Genomic DNA, 19,516 nt, shown 5'->3' with positions numbered 1-19,516 from the left:
ACCTAGAACTCTGATTTTAGTTGTATGCGCGACAGCACAATTGTACAAAATGGTCTGGTATATTTTAGAAAGCATGGTCAAGATTTTATGGAACACCTGGGAGCTTCATCATACTGAAGTTTCCTGTAAGACACCGATTTTAACTGGAACTTTCTTTCCCTTCTCAGATATGTCTTAAATCCTGCAACGTGCTCTGCCAGCTAATAAATGCAACTTTTCATTAAAAAATTAACTAGAAAATATTAAATGTGTATCCCTATTTTAGAACACGAGTAATCTAAAACAATTTCAATATGTATTTGTATATATCTTTAAAAGCCACAGCTCTTGAATAATAGAAATGAAACAGAGGGCAAATTAATGAGTATGAGATGCAAAAGGACTTGAGATTATCATCCTCATCATGTAATGTAGTCTGCATTTAACAGTGTATGTTTAACAGCACACCTAGCCTTGAAATTGGTGGTGGGAATGAATTCTAGTCCAAAGGGCTGACACCTTGGTTGTGGATTGCTTTGTAAAAATGAACGTTGAGGTGAACAGCATGTAGGGCTGCCAGATAAAATGTAGGACATCCAGTTAAATTTGAATTTCAGATGAACAACAAATAAGGTTTTGGTGTAAATCTGTCCCAAATGTTGCATGGGCCATACTTATACTAAAAAAAAAGTGTTTGTAGTTCATCTGAAATTCACATTTAGCTGGGCATACTGTATTTTATTGACTAAGTCTGGTAACCTAAGAGCACGGGTTATATGGCAGACTGGGAAGAGCAAAATGGGCTGGACAAATTAATATCCAGAAGGGGCAACAGCCATTCCTTCATCATTAAATAAGTCTTCCTTCCTTCCTTGCTTCCCTTCCTTCCTTCATTCCTCTCTCTCTCCTTTTTCTCCCTCCGTCCTTTTCTCTCTTCCATCACTCTTTCCTTCGCCCCTCATCCGTCCATCCTTCCTTCCTTCCTTCTTCTCTTCTTCCCTTCCTCCCTGTGTTCGTTTCATCCTCAACAAATACCAGTTGTGCTTCTACTACATCCCAGACTCTCTGTTAGCGATGGAAATATAACGTGAACCAGCAGCCGTGCCCGCTATAATATCAAAATGCAGCAGGCCAGTGCTTCACAGGTGTTATTTCGCTTTGTTCTCACAAATAGTCCTATGAGGTAAGGCTTAATTCAACCATGTTAGAGGAGAAAATGGAGACGAGGAGATTCTGTGGGACTTTCCCAAGGCCCCACAGTCTCTGAGCCTCATTCATTCATCACATATCTAGCAAGCTGTCACTCCATACCAGTCATTGTGCCAATTCCAGGGAATGAACCAGTGACCAGGACAAGAGTCTGCCTTGGAGGCGAGTGACACATAGCCAAGCAATTCTAGGGTCAGTGCTGATGGAGCCCAGTCCTGGGGGAAGCTGAGGAGGGGACTAGAGGTCACAGAGGCAATGTTGTGTTGGGGGAAGAACCCTGGCTCTGTAAGCACTTGGCCAGGCTTCAAACCCATTGCTCCACTCTCTCTAAGATGTTGTTGGTGGTTGGCTTCAAGTCCACTCCGACTCATGGCGGCCCCATGTGTGCAGAATGGAACTGCCCCAAAGGGTTTTCAAAGCTGCGATTTTTCAGAAGCAGGTCTCCAGGCTTGTCTTCTGAGGCAAATCTGGATGAATTTGAACTGCCAACCTTTCAGCTGGTAGTTGAGTGCTTAATCTTTGTGCCACTCGGGGACCCCCCCGCTAAGATATGCTCTTTTGTGTCTATGAAATGCAGACAGTAATGTCCCTCTCATAGGAAGGTTATGAGAATTAAATAAATGTGTGCAATTCTCTCCTATAAATCCTAGCACATAGTAGGTTCAAGAGAATTTAGTTCTAAACCATCTCCATGAGCCCCCTACTATGTTCTTAAGCTTCATCTGAAGCATATGAAACTTGCAGATTCTCCCCAGGTGGAACGAATTAGTATCTAGGTAGGTGCCCCCATGAAAATATAAACCTGTTATTTCGTTAGAATGATCACAATGAGAGCAAAAGTACCACTTATTGGCTGCTACCAATGAGCCAGGCATGGTTATTCATATCATCCTCCAAGGGCTTCATTACCTGGCCAAGAACACACAGGAAGCGTTGAGCTGGACTCGAACCCAGGACTGCTCAACGCTCATCGGGAGAACACTTCTTCTCCTGCCTCTTGGCTTCTCCTCTACCTTGACTGATGGTCTCTAGGTACACCCCTCGGGTCAGGGAAAAGACTAAAGAACGGCATGAGGGTTGAGAGACGGAGCACGGGCTCCCCTGGGCATCTCGGAAGCCCCAGCTGTAAATCAAATGTTGGCAACTCAGGAGCCTGGGACTGACCTGCAAGGTGAAGCAAAGCATTCTTGTTCTTTATTTTCATTTCCTTGCTCAGTCAGGTATGGAATGCATTTACCATTCAATGTCTAACCAAGAAATGACCCAAATTCTAGGGAAAATATATACGTAAGAATTCTTTGAAATCCTCATCCTGACTCATGGGAGTTCATAGTTGAGGAGCAAAATGAGGCTTGGAGGATAGGGTCAAGAATGAGACTATAGCATTTCTAAAGCAGCAGGAAACAAGTCCACGGTTTCTGGACCGTTTGCGTTTGATCCCAGCCATCTGCCATCAGTCCTCCCCCCACCCCCCGCCCCCGGCTGCATGCAGCTCCTTCTCGCTTGCACTTTTCCCCTCATTTGGACTTCTGAGTGCTCAGTCATGACGTAGTTATAGTTTGGTGCTTTAATATAGAGTAACATGATTTTTCATTTACTCCGATCTGCCATTAGTATCATCTTTTCATTTAACCAGATGCAATTCTTTTTTTTTTTTTTTTCCTTTCGCTAAATTGAAAATCCATGAGTGACAGGGAGTGCAATGTTTTAATTAGCTCATATTTTTTATATGGATTTATGTCTTTAAAATACGTTTGTGTAATTCTTCAGCGAAATTAAAAAAGTCTTTCTGGGTAAGAGAGGAGCGGAAAGTCAAGCACCAAATTGTATCATTCGCTTAGGCAGTTGCGGACGGAAACTCAGCCCCTGCAGAGACAGGCAACTTACCAGAGCGTCTCTGGGCTGGTTTTGAACTTGCCCTTCATTTAGAGAAGAGTGTCTCTATAAAGGCTTCTGGAAAATGGCTTGGGGAGGGAGTTTTTAAGGCCCCTAGTACGTAAAACAAGCAGTTACCTCCAACGAGCTAATTTGAAACCCAACCTGCCACCAAACAAAACAGAAAAAGAGAAAAAAAGAAGTCATCCTGATAAACAGTTTTTCTCTGCATTTCTCCCTTTGTCTTTTCTTTTTAACTATCAAGTTTAAAGCTTTCCACGGTGCTTTTTTTTTTTTTTTCCCTACTTTCTAGGAGACAAGTGACATTCCGTGGTAAATGGAAAAAAAGCCACGCAGAACTGAAATCTCTCTAATGCGTTGACACTAACTTGCCCTCTATTGTTGGAAATGAGCAGGCGCTCATGATTGTTCATCAAACGGCTCCTAATGCAGTTAAAGCATTCAGCTATAATTTCTCCTTGCATTTATAATTACTGTCATAGACTGCACACCTCGGTGAGCAGATTAAAGCTATAAACTATTTAGCCGCGGCGCTAAGACGAGGAACTTGATTTGTCTGGCAGGAGTTATTTGTTAGGGAGCTTGACACTTCACATAAAAATGACTCAACTTGATGAAGAACAATGCAGTTTTAGCAATGCGGGGATTTTAAATCAGTCACCACGCCACGCCCTGCGAGAATGGCAGGGCAGTTTGTTAAATGATATGTAGGCCGAGGAGATAACGGGATGTGTTAAGGGGACCAGAAGAAAAGAAAAGGGGATTTGGTGTGCAATTTGCTTTCTTCCTTGACTCGCCTCAGAAAGAGCAGGAGTTTGTTGAAAATCGTGCATGTCACGTTCTCCTATGAAATCCAGCGTAAGGGTTCCGTGGTGCACAGCTGGGAAAGGATGCTTGCAGACAAAGGCAGGTCACACCTGGCGGGTTTAGAAAACTTTGTGCTGCTGTTCACAGCATCTACCTCTGGAAGCCCGGGAAGCCAAGGCTAGTGGGAAGGGGTGGTGATTTTTGTTCTGTTTTTTTCTTTCCTCCTTGGAATAATCATTTATTTCTTTGTTTACTTACGTGTTTGTTTACTTGCAGGAGGCACGTGATATATGTAGGCACGGAAAGCTTTTCTGTTGAGCTGGTTCCACACCTTTTGGCTACGAAAATAAACTAAAATGGGTATTTTTCAACTCAGAAAATGTACTGTGGGGCCCAATGACCGGATCCTTTCTCAATGGATTTTTGGCGAGTTTGCTCATTTTGCCATAGGATCATCCCCACCTACCCACCTCTCACAGCCACACATACAAATTTCTTCAAAAACAAATGTTCAGCGTCAAGACTATTGGATACGTATTTACAGCAAACGGTGGACGATGGTGCCCGGATACTGCTGTTGTAAGCTACTGTGGCGCCGGCTCCCACCCATGGCGCCCTCATGTATAAAAGAATAAAAAGCTGCCCTGTTCTGCCACGCTCACAGTGGTTGCCATGTTTGAGCCCATTGTTGCAGCTACTGTGTCCATCCATACCATGGAAGGTTTCCCTGGTTTTTGCTGACCTTCTGCTTTACCAAACATAATTACAAACCAAAAACCCAACCCGTGGCCGTCAAGTTGATTCTGACTCATAGGGATCCTATAGGACAGAGTAGAACTGCCCCATAAGGTTTCCAAGGAGCAGCTGGTGGATTTGAACTGCCGACCTTTGGGTTAGTAGCTGAGCTCTTAACCACTGAGCCACAGGGGGGTTGCAAAACAGGTGCCGCCAGGGCCAGGCAGGTGACATAAAGGACCTCAGCATGCCCAACGGGAGCCATCGCAAATGAAAGCAGGAGGTCTGCATAGCTCCGCCCGTTTTTCCAAAGAAGTAAGAAATCCAGGCATTTGTGTCAAGTCTACGAGTGTTTAAATTTAGGGTTTTTTAGTGATGTCTTTTGGTTTGGTTTCTTTTTGCACACACTTAAAACCAAAGAAAGCATTTTGGAGACCAGATCAACTCCTGGGCCACTAATTTTGCAAGTTCTGAATCTGGTAGCAAGTCAAATGGAGACGCTAGCTGTGCTCTGGGTGATGTTTGTCCACCTCCACTGCCCCCCAGTCTGGCCCCCAACAACTCTAGGACTTTGGGCGCTTGATGTAAACATCACCTCTCCCCCTCTCTAGAGGATGCTGAGTTGTTCTTTGGAAAATGGCACCTTCTTTTTTTGAAGTCACCGAGTTGCTGCTGCGTGTTGGAAAGTGGCTGGGCTATCCTGCAGGGTAAACAACCATCAGAGTTTGCTTGGGACTTGGTGTGGGGTGAGGGCGAGGGGTTCCTGGGATGTGGGATTCAAACCAGCAAAATCTCAGGCAAACCGTGACAACTTGGTCACCCTGCTCTCCAGGTACCTCTCTTGCTTCAGCGCAAGATATAAGTTGCTGGTGTAACGGGTGAAATGATGTGTGCCCTCCATATCCCTGTTCCTCTTTGAAGTAATAGCAATGAGGACTGGTATTTTACCTAATCTGATGTTCCCTAAGACATTTTGGCCTGCGTTGTTTGCTTAATTCTCACAGCAAAACTGCAAGGTGGATATTATTCCCATTTTAGAGATGAAGAAGTTGAGGTTCAGAGAAGGTGCCTAGCTGCCCAAGACTCACAGCAGCAAGTGGCAGGGCTGGGACTGCAGGCGAGACCTACCAGACACAGCCCCAGGCTGCCGGCACCCAGCGTCCCTTGGGTGTAGGCTGAGCTCTCAGTGTTTCCAAGCATGGTGCATTTAAGGTGCAGAAAGTCATTGCGTATCGATTATTTTCACGTGTGTGACTATGACCCAACTATAGTTGCTACATAGAGCAGGATGTTCTTGCATGCCCGGGCCCCTGCCCAACGGTCAGAGGCCTGCAATGAGTCAATGGGCACAAGTTTCCTGTTTTTACAGTCTCACTGACTTTAGCCTAAATGTATGCTCTTGCAGGTTACTCAGCACTTCGGCCAATAGGTAAACGAATGTGGCTGAACCAGATTCTGCTCAACGATTGTTAGTCCTATAATTAGCGTGTAGATTTTCTACATGATGCTTAGCCTTTCATTCATTCAGGAACTCTATGTTGAGTGCAGTTGGGCACCCTTGGGTGGCAGTAAGTGGCCTTCTGTTTTCCCCCCCTCCTCTATCAGTTTGTCTTGAGGGTTAAATGAGTAGCACACGGGCAGCGCTTGGCTGTGGATCTGCCACACAAAGCAAAAACAAACAAAAAAACCAAACCCTTTGCAGTCAAGCCGATTCTGACTCGTAGCAACCCTATAGGACAGAGTAGGACTGCCCCATAGGGTTCTCAAGGCTGTCATCTTTATGGAAGCAGATTGTCACATCTTTCTCCCGCAGAGCGGCTGGTGGGTTCAAACCACCGATCTTTCCATTAGCAGCCGAGCACTCAACCACTGCATCTTCGGGGTTCCTTACACAAAGCAAGTGCTTGACAAATCTTACTCGTCTCTTTCTATTCCCTCTGCCTGGATCTCCAGCGGCAAAAAAAAATCCCCTTGGTTTGCTTAGGGCTTAAATCAATAGCTGTGGGATGGATTGTGCCATTGTCTTTGAAGAAATCAAGAGAGACTGTGAATACAGATTTAAACAAAACAGCTCTGGGAAAAAAAAATGAAAATGTTGAGCCGTGATTGGGTGCCCCTGAAAAAGGGTGGAAGGGAGCGTTAGCCTACCATTTCCTTCCTTCTGACTCCTCCTCCAATTTCCTTGCCACCAGCTACCTTGAAAAACTCCACTGTGCTGTGATCCAAAATTCACTGGTGGCTTTGTCATGCTGGGAAGGAAAGGGTGTCTGGCCCCCAGACACTCTGCTAACTCAGAACTGAAGCCGCTCCCGAAGTCCACCCTTCAGCCAAAGATTAGACAGGCCTATAACACAAACAATAACACACGTGAGGAACATGCTTCTTAGATCAATCAAGTATATGAGGCCACATGGGCAATACTTGCCCAAAAACAAAGATGAGAAGGCAGGAAGGGACAGGAAAACTGCACCAATGGACACGGGGAAACTGGGGTGGAAAGGAGGAGAGTGCTGACACATTGCAGGGATTACAACCAATGTCACAAAGCAATTTATGTCTAAATTTTTGAATGAGAAACTAATTTGCACTGTAAACCTTCACTTAAAGCACACTAAAATTTTTTTAAAAAGAAAATGGTGGAAGAAAAGCAGGAGAAGGAGAAGGAAGAAGAAGGAAAAAGGCAAGAAAAGGAAGAACTGTTGATTCAACGTGGCAACAAAATGAAGTGTTTAAAGCAGTGCTGGCACAGTGGCCATTATCACTCTTCTTCCTGTTGTCAATGTTGACAGAGAACTAACAATTATTGAACAGTTACAGTGTCCCAGCAATTTTCCAGGACCTTTTCATACATTATCCCAACAAACCTCAACCCTAGACTCTATAAAGGAAGGGCTGTGATCATACCCAGTGTTATAGATTGAATTGTGTACCCCCAAAATATGTATTGTAAATCCTAACTCCTGTACCTGTGGTTATAATCCCCATTTGGGAATGGATTTTCTTTGTTACGTTAATGAGGCAGTATTAGTAGAGAGCATGTCTTCAGTCTCTTTTGAGACAGAAAAGAGCAGACTGAGCAAGCAAGCAAGCAGAGAAGGGGGAAGGTAGACACCATGCCACATGAGATCTCTAAGGAACCAAGAAACAGAAGTTGAAAAGAGACAAGGACCTTCCCCCAAAGCCAACAGAGAGAGAAAGTCTTCCTTTAGAGCTTGTGCCCTGAATTCAGGGTGGATTGGCACAGTGGCTGCAACAGTGGACTCAAACATAGCAACGATTGTGAGGATGGCACAGGACCAGGCAGGGTTTCGTTCTGTTGTGCACAGGGTCACTGTGAGTTGGAACTGACTTGATGGCACCCAACGACAACAACAGCAAGTCTCCTAAACTGTGAGAAAATAAATTTCTGTTTGTTAAAGCCACTCATTTGTGCTATTTCTATTACAGCAGCGCTAGATAACTAAGACACCCAGCTTACCAGTGAGGAAACCAGCAAGATCACCCAGCCAATCAGTGGCCGAGCTGGAACTCAAGTGGAGACAAATAGATGATTTGCTTCAAGCCAGAATTTTGGCCAACAATTCTCTCAGCACCCTTCTGGCATCCCTTGTAGTAAGAGTCAAATTCTACTGCGGACTTCACCAAAGTAAGAGACATGGGCCCTGCCCATAAGTTACTTAGTTGGGGAGAGAAGGCGAACAGAGAGAACAATGTTTAAGTGCCCTGAGAGTCCAAATCTGTGACATAGACAACTTTCAACCACTTCGCCCTTTAGCAAATTGGTACTTTGAAATGTGCCTGGTTTTATCTAATACTTTCTTTTTCATCTATGAAGAAAAAAAATGACATTTCAGGTTGTTATTTTCAATGCTACATTACTCGATTTCCCAGTCAAATAATTCTATGTTTGTTCACAAGAGGGTTTTTGTCATGTTTAATTGTTTATGACTCCCTCCTCCCCCCATGTTTGCTGTAGCCTCCACTTTCCCCTTTGCTGCCTTCCTTTGGATTCTCTGGTGTGTGGTAACCATGGAGATGAGTCCCCATTGGATAGTCTTTGCTCTGGCTTAGAAGTCAAAGAACCAATCAGGGCCTCGTCATCCCAGAAATGTAACAGGATAAAAAAATGGGAGGCCTTTGTAAGTGTGGGGAGGCCCATTGAGATTCTCAGGAGACAGAGAGTTCCTGATCCTTGGGAATCCTGCAAAGGAAACATTTGGCAGCTAAGTGCAGTGGGAAGGGACATAGGCCCCTGAGCCACTAGGCCTGACTTAGAGCTAGGTCACTGCTTCCTAGCCGAGGGACGTGGGGTGGTCACTTCAGCCACCTCTTCTGCACCTCAGTTGCCTCTTCTGTCAAATGGCCACACAAAGGCCAACCTCATGTATTAGTATAAGGCTAAGATTCGAGAAAACCTAGTCAGTGCCTGTCTAGAAGGCACATCAAAGTCCTCAATAAAGAATGCTCCTTTCATAATTTAAGAAGCCCTGGTGGCACAAGGGTTAAGCACTCAGCTGCTAACCAAAAAGTTGACAATTCAAATCCACCCAGTGGCCCCAGAGGAGAAGGACCTGACTATCTGCTTCCATATGGATTATAGCCAAGAAAACGCAATGGGCTGTTCTACTCTGTCGCATGGGGTCACTATAAGTTGGAATCGACCCAACAACACCCAGTAACAACAACAACAACTCTTGTAATGATTACAATCTAGCACTTGTGGAATTGAAGTTAGATGACCATGTCTAACAATTATAATAATGACAGAAGCAATAGCAGCAATTATAATGTGCAGGAACCAAGTCATATTGGCTATCTCAGGGAACTCCATTTGGGAAGACAAATATGAAAACATCTATTAAACAGTAAATGCCAGTTATGGGGGTGGACTATGGCAGGTGCTGGGATGACAGAGGTGAACATGTAGACACTGCTTCTGCCCTCAGGATGCTCACAGTCCTTCACGGGAGAAGGATGGCTGTGCCACCAAGGCTTAACCTGTGCCCAGTGCTATCACAGGGGACAGACTGGGCCAGTGGGGGCCAAGAGGAATCAAGGAAGGCTTCCCAAATGAGAAGTGAGACCAGAAGGATGGAGAGAAGCCAACCAGGTAGAGAGGGAGGAGAAGAGTGTTGTGGGAAGAAGGAATGACAAGAGAAAAAGCCTTGTACGTGAGAGAGAGCATGGTGTATTCTAGAAAATGCATGATTGGAGCCCGTTTGGGGGGAAACGGTGACAGAGAGACCAGACTTAGCAGGAGGGGAAGCTGGTGAATGTATATAGGATGGCTTCTGTTGTTGCTGCCGGGTGCCATTGAGTGGATTTTCAACTCATAGCGACCCCATGTGACAGAATAGCACTGCCCGACAGGATTTTCTAGGCTGTTGGATACGTAACGTTTGTCTTTTGAGCCTAGTAGAGACTGATGTTCGACAGATGTTTGACAAATGGAAACATTTAAGCATCATTTCCATGAAGGTGACTTTGTAGGCTGGGAAGAGAGTAGGACAGTGGTCTTTTACCTGAGCCGAACCCTGATACAAAGCTGACACCCTCTCATAAGCTCCTGCAGGGCAGGGGCTGTGTCTCATTGGCTCATGTTGTATTCCTTAGAACACAGACCCAGTCTGCAATATGTACTATGTAAATATCAGAGAAAAGGAAAGAAAAGAAGGAGGAAAGGAGGACGGGAAGAAGGGAAAAAAGGAGGGAGGGAGAAAGGAACAAACTGCTTGATTGAGTCAGGATCTGAAGGCGTGCTGGTCTTCCTTTTGACATCCCCCACGTGTGAAATAACAGTAATGCCTAAATCTCCCTTCAGTGAGGCAGATGTGTGATAACAATCTCATCAAGTATGAGATGAAGCACATGATACCCTAAAACCCATTGCTACTGAGTCAATTCCTACTCATAGTAGAAGCTCAATAAATGTTAGTTTCCTCTTTGCTAAAAGAGTCTTCAAGCTTTAACAAGCCCAGAAAAGTATGAGGAAGTGAGAAACATTCCCAGCCCAGCGAGTAAATGGTTTGTCCAGAGAGCTAACAACACTCTGCCATGAGGCTCGTGCATCTAGGTGAAGAACTGCCAAGAGATGAATAGTGGAGAAATGCCTTCAGCGGAAGGAGTCAAGCCGTTCTGAGTTCTCAGCTGCAGGAGGATCAGGGACCCTCATTCAGCAGTTCCTTCAGTTAATCGTCCTTGAGGAACTGCTATGTGTCAGGCACTGTTCTAAGTTCTCGGGCTACAACAGAGAATCAGAGAAACACAGATCTTACGTTCCAATCCAGGTCCATGTGTATAATAACACTGTGGCTAACATGTACTGTTGTTGTTGGGTGCCATCCAGTCTATTTCCACTCAGTGATCCCATGTGACAGAATAGAACTGCCTCATTGGGTTTCCTAGGCTGTAATCTTTATGGGAGCAGATCACCAGGTCTTTCTCCCGCAGAGCTGCTGGGTGGGTTTAAACCGCCAACATATTGGTTAACAGCCAAGCGCTCAACCATTTCAACACCAAGTTTCCTTCCAACGTTTATTGAGTACATAAATATAAGTAATAATTTCCAAGAGGGAGGGGCTGCAGACAAGACACAGGGTAGTGTGGGGGACTAAGACAGGGCCGCCTACTTCAACTACAGGGTTCAGGGAAGAAAGATGAGGAGGTCTGGAAGGAGCCAGGCACGTGACAAATTTGGAGCGGAATGTCCCAGGAGGCGAAACAGGAACAGGCCTGGTGTGCTTAATGAAGAGAAAGTCCAGAGCGGTCGAGTGTCTCAGGCTGGGAGTGGGAAGTGGGACATGATCTGAGAGGTGGGCGCAGGGCAAGTCAGGCCTATGTAGAACATCACAAGAAGTTTGGACTTTTTTTTATTCCTAAGCCCAGTAGGAAGCCATTGGAGAGGTTTGAGTGGCGTAATCTAATTTCTTTTTTGTAGATCACTCTGGCTGGTGAGTATGGAGTGGACAAGAGGGGGCAAGAGTGAAAGCAGAGACCAGTAGATGGCAACTGGGGAAGGGCTAGGAGAGAGACAGAAGGAGCCCTGGTGGTGCAGTGATTGAACACTCAGCTGCTAACCAAAGGTAGGCAGTTTGAACCCACCAGCTGCTTTGAGGGAGAAAGGTGGCAGTCTGCTTCCATAAAGATTACAGACTTGGAAACCCTATAGGCAGTCCTACTCTGTCCTATAGGATCACTATGAGTCAGAATCGACTCGATGGCAGGGAGTTTAGGAGAGAGATGAGAAGACTTGGTGGTGCAATGGTTAAGCGTTTGGCTGCTAACCTGTTAACTGAAAGGTCAGCGGTTCGAACCCACCAAGGGCTCCATGGGAGAAAGAAGTGGCTGCCAGCTCTGGTAAAGATTACAGGTTAGGAAACCCTATGGGGAAGTTCTACTTTGTCCTATAGGGTCCCTATGAGTCAGAATCTACTCGACGAGGTACAACAACAACAGAAGAGCCGTAGTGGTGATTTGGACTGCAGGGGACGCAGTAGGGATGGAGAGAAGTAGGTTGATTCAAGGCAATTCTGGGTCACCTCAGAACTTGCTATATCTAGGAAGGACGAAAAACAAAATAGCCTAACCAGTTGCCATCAAGTTGATTCTGAACTTATGGTGATCCCATGTCTTTCAGAGTAGAACTGAGCATAGGATTTTCAACAGCTGTGACCTTTCAGAAGTAGACCCCCAGGCCTTTCTCCAAGGCACCTCTGAGTGAATTTGAACTGCCAACCTTTTGGTTAGTAGTCAAGTACTCAATGGTTTGCAGCACCCAGGAAGGACAAGGGGGTGTCCAGTTAAGAAGACGTGGGGTACTAGGACAAATCCTATTAGACTCATATTGTGGGGCCTTGGTGGGCTCCAGGGGATCAGGATACAACTGCTCTTTCTGTGTCTCCCCTGGACAACCAACCCCCAAGTCCCACACATTCCCCGACTGCCTATTTCCCAACAAGAATCCATTCTGATAAAAGTAAACCACTATTTTTATGCTTCTCCAGGAGTTATGAAGTACAAAAAAAAGGTCCCTGCTGTGCTCGCCTTCATATTTTTCAGTCCTAATTTAATTCCTCTCTCCTTTCTGTAATTCAGCCCCCCTCCTCTGAGCATCAACACTAGGTGGTCCAGACTTCAGTGAAAGATTTACTGGCAAGACGAAATGGAGGAACACATTGTTTTCTCAAGATGATTTAATGACCTTTTTGGCATCCCCATGACTGCTGAAATCTTCCATAATTATTCAGTTTGGCGGCGGAGAGTCCTGTTGATCAGAGGAAGGCTGATGTAGATGTCAAATGTCAATAAATTTGCAATCCATAATTGTAACCACTTGATGCTGGAGCAGACCAGGGAACAGTGACTTGGTCACAAGGCCACGAATGCTTGAACCAACACGAACACCAAAGTATCTCAAGCAGTACACATGCAAAAACATTACCGCATTTTCTTTCCTGCACTAGCTCATTTCCTGTCTCTCTTTCTTTCTCTCTCTAACCCCCTCTTTCTCCTTCTCCCTCTGACCCTCCATCTCTATCACTCTCTCTCTCTCTCCCCCTTCCTGGGAGAGATGGGGATTGTCTTAGTTTCTTAGTGCTGCTGTAACAGAAATACCCCAAGTGGGTGGCTTTAAAGAACAAAAACTTATTTTCTCACAATTTAGGAGGCTAGAAGTTTGAATTCAGGACACTGACTCTTGAAGAAGGCTTTGTCTGTCGGCCCTAGAGGAAAATCCTTGTCTCAGCGTCTGTAACACCTGTGTTCCTCAATTCCTTGGAGATCTTCCCATGTTCTTCTGTCTTTCCCAATTTGTGCCTGCTTGTCTCTGTGTCTAGTAATCTGCTCTTTGTATATCCTGAAAGTGATTAGGTTTAAAACACAGCATACACTGCTATGGCCACATTAACATAACAAAGAAAACCCTCTTCCCAAATGGATTTACATCCACAGCTATAAGGGTTAGGATTCCAACACAGATTTCATCGTTGCTGTTGTTAGGTGCCGTCAAGTCGGCTCTGACTCATAGTGACTCTATGTAAAACAGAATAAAACATTACTCATTTCTTCACCATCCTCATAATCATTGATATGGTTGAGCCCATTGTTGCAGCCACTGTGTCAGCCCATCTCATTGAGGGTCTCCCTCTTTTTTGCTGACTCTCTACATTACCGTGTGCAATGTCCTTCTCCAGAGACTGGTCCCTCCTGATAACATGTCCAAAGTAAGTGAGACGAAGTCTTGCCATCCTCGCTTCTACAGAGCATTCTGGCAGTACTTCTACCAACACAGATTTCTTCGTTCTTCTGGCAGTCCATGGCATAGTCAATATGGACACATATTTTGGGTGGACACAATTCAATCCATAGCAGGCATGTCATGTACTCTACTGTCCAAAGTCTTCTGGGCCCATCTCCACCCTGAGCCAACGATGCTGTAAACACCATGACAAGTGTACCCCCGAGAATCTCCATAAACTCTTTCTGGTCTTGTTCCGGTCTGTTTGGCCCCTGTAGTAGACTGAGCATTGATCTTTCTTTTTTTTTTTTTTTTTTTTTGCTTTTCTTGTTTGCCAGCAGTACAGCTTATATTGGAAAGGTCTGTGTCAGGAATTAGACAGCATTCCTAACAATGAGGGAAAATACCCTAATATGAATATACTATTTGTGGGCTTGCACTTTGACAAGGGCAACTGAATTGGAAGACACTAGAAAAGCTCGGAAGTCATGGGAACATAGAATAGAGGCATTTGCTTTAATAGCTCATCTAATTCCTTGAGCTCACCTTATCAAGCTTTAACCTCTGAATCTCTGAGTTCCTAGTTCAAAACTCCAGAGTCTCTTCGGTCCTCGTGTTAATTTTTAAATTATATATCATTGTAGAGAGGCCCTTGTGTTGGATATTATGAGCCATTTTCGAGTCTGAAATGGGAAATTATAACTGAACATTAGCGATTGCCTATAAATCACAGTGAACCAAGTGCCACCGGTAACCATACAGTATTCACTGGGAAGAAATGCAGTGCAGAGAAGAGACTTAAACAAGTGAAGGTGACATTCAAGACAGGAGGTTGCAAGCTGATGGCCACAGCCTCCCTGGCAAACTAAGCAATTCCCAGGCCCCCAGTGGACTTCGGTGGAGGTTTATTGGACGTTGGGATTCAACTCTGTAGATTTCTCTTTTATTTTTCTTGGAATTTTCTTTTTAAATGGTAAATTCCTTGAAGGTTGAGACATTTGTCCTAAGGCTTACTAGGAATCAGCAAAAAGGCAAGAGGATATGTTATTCTGAGGCAGAATGTGAGCCACTCTCTCTGCCCATGAATATGGGCAGCTGAGTTGATATGTCCACCCTGGGTGAAACATACTAGAGAGGTGTATGGGTCAGGATGCCTGGGTTTGAATCCAGGTTCCACTACTTACTAGCTCTAAGAGCAAAAGCCCTAACCTCTCTAAGCCACAGTTTCTTTGTCTATAAAAAAGGGTAATTGCCGTACCTCATGGGTTGGTTGAGAAGGTTGAAAGAGATAATCTAGGTAATGAATATTTTAAGCCAGTGGTTCTCAGATTTGCTAAGTGTGCATCAGAATCACCTGGAGGGCTTGTTATAACCCAAATGGCTAGGTCCCACCCTAGAGTGTCAGATTCAGTAAGTCTTGGGGCCCGAAAATTTTATGTCTAACAAGTTCCCAGATGATACCATGATGCTGGTCCATGGACCACATTTTGAGAACCACTGTTTTAAACACAGTTCCTGATAGTGTTCCAAAAAAGTTGCTATTATTAACTTTACTCCCATCTTTGAGCCTATCTGATACTCTGTTCTTTGTGAAGAAGATGCGAGAACTCTCAGGGGATTCCTAGCTTTGTATACAAAATAAGTCAAACTAAGATGGAAGGTCCATCCAGATCATCCATTAGAGGGGCCGGATTGGTGACTGAAGCTGAGGAACAGAGGCAAAAGGGGAGATGTTCAAAATCTAGGGAAACAAGAGGTCATCTGAAAGTTTACCTGACTCTGCTGAGATCGTTTAAAGAGGTGGACAACCTAACTCATTTGTTTCTACAGCTTATTTGTTTCTACAGCATCAAGAGGAGTTTCCCATCTGAAGTATCTTGAGTGGCTGTCAAAGGAATAGGTTCTTTTCTTGGTTTAGCTTAATACCTTCCTTAATTCTGATGAGCTGGACTGTAAAATTATTTTGGAGGCAATAATCAAAACCAATTGGCAGATTAATTATTAGTATTTGTCAAAATCTCTTGTTTATAATTGACAGCAAGTCAAGTCAAACTTAGTTAAGGAAGAAGGAATTTACGGCTCATTCAGGGAGGGAGTCGGTTTTATGTACAGATGAATCTTAGTTTCTAAGGATGTATGCTATCAGCAAGAACTTGGTCTTTCCTCGTCTTTCCTCTGTGTTGTCTTCATTGCTAGGCAAATGGAATGATTGTCTGAACCAGCTCCAGGCTAATATCCTACCAGTTTGTGAACTCCAGTGGAAAAAACACCTGTCTCCCGAGATTGCCTATCAAATATTGAGATTGAGCTTCATTGGCGTGGGAGGTCTCATACCCTGAAGTAATAGTGGTGGCAGGGAGAGTGGGATACTCTCTCTGACTGGCCTGTGTCAGATGCAAATCGCTGGGTGCAGCGGGCAGGGGCAGCTATGTACAACTTGAACTAAGATTGGTCTGCCCAGAGGGGTTGTGATGTCAGCATTGTTTGGGAGGAAATGACCCTGAATCCAACTCATCCTGTTGAAACTTGACCTAAGCATAATCTCCTCACTCTCCCCACATTTGCTATAATTTCTGATTCTGATTCTGAAATGACTGTGACTGGCTCCACCATTCGCATGGTGCCTGGCTTAGGATCCATGGACCTCCTCTTTCTCTCATCTCTCCCTCCACTCCCCATTTCATCACCAATCTTTCTTGATTGGATGTCGATAGTGCTCTCCCCACTTCTCCCCTTCCACTTCCATTTCCACAGCAGCCACGTGGGTTGAAGCACACTGTCTCTCTTGCAAGGACTGCTACAGTAGCCACCTTCAGTCCTTCACATCTCTGCTTACTACCGCCCAGTTTCCCCAGGACACAACTCCCAGATTAAATGTCATAATTCAAAGCTCAGTCATAAGGAGGAGAACAACCCTTCACGAGTGTTTATTCAGTCTCAGGGACTTCCAGTATAATCTTTCTGATTCTTATAGTAACCATTCTTATCATTTAAGCCTCAGCTTAAGTATCATCTGCTTTAAAGGCCCTTCTCTGAAAGCTCATTCAAAGCAGAGGATAAACTTCTTCTATGAGGGACCAGGTAGTTAATATTTTCTGTTTTACAGGCCATACAGTATCTGTCACAACCACTCAATCTGTTGTTACATCACAAAAGCAGTTACAGACAATACATAAACGAATGAGTTTGACTGTGTTCCCATAAAAGGTTATGGATGGACCCTGAAGTTTGAATTTTATATAATTTTCACATGTCATGAAATACAATCCTTCTTTTGATTTTTTAAATGCTTTAAAAACACAAAAACCATTCTCAGTTTGTGGGTCATACAAAACCAGCTGGTGGGCTGGATTCGGCTCATGGGCATAGTTTGCCAACCCCTGATTCACAGCGCTCCAGTCCTCCCATGTGTCTCTTTCTCATTACCTTGTTTTATTTCCAACATAAAACTTAAAAAACGTTCCCACTGAGTCGATTCTGACCCATGGCGACCCCACGTGTTACAGAATACAACTGCTCCTGAGGTTTTTTCAGGGCTGTCACCTTTACAGAAGCAAATCGCCAGCCCTTTCTTCTGTGGTGTCACTGGGTGGGTTCAAACCTCTGACCTTTAGTTTAGTAGTCAAGCGCAAACCATTTGCACCATCCATGGACCTCTTCATAAAATTTACACCTATCTGATACTAAGATATTTATTTGTGTAGTTCATTGAGGCAGGCACTGCACTGATCTCCAAGGATAGAGCAGCGAACAGAAGAGCATTGTCCCCCACGTGAATCTTATATTCTAGCTGGATGAGAAAGAAACAAGGAAACAAATAAACAAGATCATTTCAGACACCATGAGTGACATCAGTCAGGTGGCCTGGCTAGCAGTGGTGCCAATTTACTTTGGGTGCCCCAGGAAGGCCTCTTTGAGGGGTCATATCTGAGACATGGAGCCCTGGTGGCACCGTGGTTAAGAGCTTGGCTGCAAACCAGAAGGTCAGCAGTTTGAATCTGCCAGCGGCTCCTTGAAAACCCTATGGAGCAGTTCTACTCTATCCTATAGGGTTGTTTGTTATGAGCCGAAATTGACTTGACTGCAATGTTTTGTTTTGTTTTTTTTCCTTAATCTGAGACATAAGAAGCCCTGGTGATGCAGTGGTTAAAACGCTGGACTACTAAGTGAAAGGTTGGTGGTTTGACCCCACCAGCTGCTCTGCAGGAGAAAGACCTGGCAGTCTGCTTCTGTAAAGATTTACAGCCTTGAAAACCCTATGGGGCCGTTCTACTCTGTCCTATAGGGTTGCTATGCATGGGAATCAATTCAGCGGCAATGGGTTATCTAAGACGTGAAGGACTGTGGGAGCCAGTCCTGAAACGAATGAGAATAAGAGCTTTTCTGACAAGAACAGCAAGTGCAAAGCCCCGCGGCAAGAAAGAGCTAGAAGTATTTTGGGAACCGGAAAGAAGGTCAGTGTGGCTGGGACTCTGTGAGCTCAGGGGTAAAACAAACGTGGAGACAGCACAGACACAACTGTGCAGCCATGGTGACAGGTTTGTGTTATTCTAAGTACTTGAGAAAGTTTTAAACAGGGAAATAGCATGACCCACTTGGCATTTTTTAAAGATGACTGGCTGCTGGGTGCAGAATGGGCCATGGACATTTGTGTTTGTGAATGTACTTTTCTTTCCTCACCAGGAAGTTCCTTGAAGACCTCAGACGTAGTGCCAAATACATACTAAGACCTCAACAAAAACTGTGAAGTTGACGCATTCATTAAAACCATTATTAACACAACAACGTAACTTTTTCTTGACCTACTCAACCATGAGGTGCTTTATAGCCAGGTTTCTGAAGCAGGTCAGTTTATAGCATAAAATTCAAAATTGGCAGCTTAAAGCCTACAGTGACCTCCCATCAGATAACATGTCAAAACAAGCAAATTAATACTCAACCCATTGCCATTGAGTCGATTCCAACTCATAGCAACCCTGCAGGGCAGAGTAGAACTACCCCATAGGGTTTCCAAAGCTGCAATCTTTACGGAAGCAGACCACCACATCTTTCTCCCACAGAGTGACTGGTGGGTTGGAACCACCGAAATTTTATTTAGCAGCTAAGTGCTGAACCACTGTACCACCAGGGCTCCTTAAATTAATATCAGAGGCAGTAAATGCGTAGGCACTAATGCTGCTTGAGTATGAAGTACGTTGTTCCTATCTCAATGGGAGTAAGAACTCAAAAACTAAAAACCACTGCCATCGAATCGATTCTGACTCATGGTGACCCCATAGGACAGAGTAGAACTGCCCCATAGGGCTTCCAAGGAATGGCTGGTGGATTCGAACTGCCAACCTTTTAGTAAGCAACCAAGCTCTTAACCACTGCACCTCAAGACTCCAAGAACTCAAAAGGAGGATCAAATTACAAAGCATCACCTAAATGGAGCTAGCAATGCTAAATCCTGATTCCTAGATCCAACTGGTATGAATGCAGTTCAACTAGGTCTTTTCAATTCTTCCTCATCCTTCGGTCAATAAATATTTTTTGAGTGCCCACTATGTGCAGGCCCTGGAGAACCAGAAGTGAGCGAGGTCAGAGAAGGGCTTGGATAATGATGAAGGTAACAACAGCCAAAACCAAAGACAATAATTTGACTCCTGTAGGTTC

The 19,516-nt window shown here is 44.6% G+C and overlaps 1 protein-coding gene across 1 annotated transcript in view; it reads left to right on the top strand.

Annotated features, from left to right (window-relative positions):
- The window catches only part of TSHZ2 (teashirt zinc finger homeobox 2), a 536,191-nt gene that overhangs the window by 310,145 nt on the left and 206,530 nt on the right, over positions 1 to 19,516 (top strand). The window lies entirely within an intron of this gene.

The sequence above is a fragment of the Trichechus manatus genome, unplaced genomic scaffold (assembly GCF_000243295.1).
Source record: "Trichechus manatus latirostris isolate Lorelei unplaced genomic scaffold, TriManLat1.0 scaffold00008, whole genome shotgun sequence".
In the NCBI taxonomy this organism is placed as follows: Eukaryota; Metazoa; Chordata; class Mammalia; order Sirenia; family Trichechidae; genus Trichechus; species Trichechus manatus.
The sequence above is the reverse complement of the archived record's forward strand: the minus strand, read 5'-3'. Positions and strand labels throughout refer to the sequence as shown.